A 2,500-nucleotide genomic window follows, 5' to 3' on the forward strand; every position below is an offset into this window, starting at 1 on the left:
CGAACCCACGACCCTGAGATTAAGAGTCTCATGCTCTACCGACTGAGCTAGCCGGGCTTGGTTAATGGAGCGACGAGACCTTGATGAGGCCATCGTTGCCTTGCCCTGCAACCTATGAAACCCAGGCCAGCTAGTTCAGTGGGCAGAGCATTGGTTTCACACAATGAACTACCCGAGTAGGTGGAAGGTTCCGCATGCGTAAAGCATTGGTGGTTCAGTGGTAGAATTCTCGCCTGCCACGCGGGAGGCCCGGGTTCGATTCCCGGCCAATGCAATGTAGAGCTTTTGCTGAAATGCCAGTGATTTTGGTGTCCTAGTTTCTCACGCTGGCTACGCATTGGTTTCATACAATGAACTCCCCGAGTAGGTGAAATGTTCTGCATCCGTAAAGCATTGGTGGTTCAGTGGCAGAATTCTCGCCAGGTAAGGGGGGGGGGGGAGCGGTTTTGATTCTAGCTAGCCGGGCTTGGTTAATGGAGTGACGAGACCTTGATGAGGCCATCGTGGCCTTGCAGTGCAACCTATGAAACCCAGGCCAGCTAGTTCAGTGGGCAGAGCATTGGTTTCACACAATGAACTATCCGAGGAGGTGGAAGGTTCCGCATTCGTAAAGCATTGGTGGTTCAGTGGTAGAATTCTCGCCTGCCACGCGGGAGGCCCGGTTTCGATTCCCGGCCAATGCAATGTAGAGCTTTTGCTGACATGCCAGTGATTTTGGTGTCCTAGTTTCTCATGCTGGCTATTGGTGGTGCAGCTATATAGTGTTCCACATACCATGATACAGCAAAATGCAAAACTGCTCTACCGACTGAGCTAGCCGGGCTTGGTTAATGGAGCGACGAGACCTTGATGAGGCCATCGTTGCCTTGCCCTGCAACCTATGAAACCCAGGCCAGCTAGTTCAGTGGGCAGAGCATTGGTTTCACACAATGAACTACCCGAGTAGGTGGAAGGTTCCGCATGCGTAAAGCATTGGTGGTTCAGTGGTAGAATTCTCGCCTGCCACGCGGGAGGCCCGGGTTTGATTCCCGGCCAATGCAATGTAGAGCTTTTGCTGAAATGCCAGTGATTTTGGTGTCCTAGTTTCTCACGCTGGCTACGCATTGGTTTCATACAATGAACTCCCCGAGTAGGTGAAATGTTCTGCATCCGTAAAGCATTGGTGGTTCAGTGGCAGAATTCTCGCCAGGTAAGGGGGGGGGGGGGAGCGGTTTTGATTCTAGCTAGCCGGGCTTGGTTAATGGAGTGACGAGACCTTGATGAGGCCATCGTGGCCTTGCAGTGCAACCTATGAAACCCAGGCCAGCTAGTTCAGTGGGCAGAGCATTGGTTTCACACAATGAACTATCCGAGGAGGTGGAAGGTTCCGCATTCGTAAAGCATTGGTGGTTCAGTGGTAGAATTCTCGCCTGCCACGCGGGAGGCCCGGTTTCGATTCCCGGCCAATGCAATGTAGAGCTTTTGCTGACATGCCAGTGATTTTGGTGTCCTAGTTTCTCACGCTGGTTATTGGTGGTGCAGCTATATAGTGTTCCACATACCATGATACAGCAAAATGCAAAACTCCCGCCCAACGTGGGGCTCGAACCCACGACCCTGAGATTAAGAGTCTCATGCTCTACCGACTGAGCTAGCCGGGCTTGGTTAATGGAGCGACGAGACCTTGATGAGGCCATCGTTGCCTTGCCCTGCAACCTATGAAACCCAGGTCAGCTAGTTCAGTGGGCAGAGCATTGGTTTCACACAATGAACTACCCGAGTAGGTGGAAGGTTCCGCATGCGTAAAGCATTGGTGGTTCAGTGGTAGAATTCTCGCCTGCCACGCGGGAGGCCCGGGTTCGATTCCCGGCCAATGCAATGTAGAGCTTTTGCTGAAATGCCAGTGATTTTGGTGTCCTAGTTTCTCACGCTGGCTATTGGTGGTGCAGCTACGCATTGGTTTCATACAATGAACTCCCCGAGTAGGTGAAATGTTCTGCATCCGTAAAGCATTGGTGGTTCAGTGGCAGAATTCTCGCCTGCCACGCGGGAGGCCCGGTTTTGATTCTAGCTAGCCGGGCTTGGTTAATGGAGCGACGAGACCTTGATGAGGCCATCGTGGCCTTGCCCTGCAACCTATGAAACCCAGGCCAGCTAGTTCAGTGGGCAGAGCATTGGTTTCACACAATGAACTATCCGAGGAGGTGGAAGGTTCCGCATGCGTAAAGCATTGGTGGTTCAGTGGTAGAATTCTCGCCTGCCACGCGGGAGGCCCGGTTTCGATTCCCGGCCAATGCAATGTAGAGCTTTTGCTGAAATGCCAGTGATTTTGTTGTCCTAGTTTCTCACGCTGGCTATTGGTGGTGCAGCTACGCATTGGTTTCATACAATGAACTCCCCGAGTAGGTGAAATGTTCTGCATCCGTAAAGCATTGGTGGTTCAGTGGCAGAATTCTCGCCTGCCACGCGGGAGGCCCGGTTTTGATTCCCGGCCAATGCAATGTAGAGCTTTTGCTGACAT

The 2,500-nt window shown here is 52.5% G+C and overlaps 5 non-coding genes across 5 annotated transcripts in view; 3 read left to right on the plus strand and 2 right to left on the minus strand.

Annotated features, from left to right (window-relative positions):
* Positions 1 to 57, minus strand: part of TRNAK-CUU (transfer RNA lysine (anticodon CUU)) — a 73-nt gene extending 16 nt beyond the window's left edge. The window contains exon 1 of the tRNA in view: positions 1 to 57. This exon is cut by the window's left edge and continues 16 nt beyond it. This is a non-coding gene — a tRNA (tRNA-Lys).
* Positions 58 to 203: 146 nt separating this feature from the next.
* Positions 204 to 274, plus strand: TRNAG-GCC (transfer RNA glycine (anticodon GCC)). The gene has a single exon. It is a non-coding gene; the product is annotated as a tRNA-Gly (tRNA).
* Positions 275 to 969: 695 nt separating this feature from the next.
* Positions 970 to 1,040, plus strand: TRNAG-GCC (transfer RNA glycine (anticodon GCC)). Its single transcript has one exon. It is a non-coding gene; the product is annotated as a tRNA-Gly (tRNA).
* Positions 1,041 to 1,567: 527 nt separating this feature from the next.
* Positions 1,568 to 1,640, minus strand: TRNAK-CUU (transfer RNA lysine (anticodon CUU)). Its single transcript has one exon. It is a non-coding gene; the product is annotated as a tRNA-Lys (tRNA).
* A 146-nt stretch (positions 1,641 to 1,786) lies between these two features.
* On the plus strand, positions 1,787 to 1,857 carry TRNAG-GCC (transfer RNA glycine (anticodon GCC)). Its single transcript has one exon. It is a non-coding gene; the product is annotated as a tRNA-Gly (tRNA).
* Positions 1,858 to 2,500: the final 643 nt, after the last annotated feature.

The sequence above is a fragment of the Taudactylus pleione genome, unplaced genomic scaffold (genome assembly GCF_031769625.1).
Source record: "Taudactylus pleione unplaced genomic scaffold, aTauple2 ptg000279l, whole genome shotgun sequence".
NCBI lineage: Eukaryota > Metazoa > Chordata > Amphibia > Anura > Myobatrachidae > Taudactylus > Taudactylus pleione.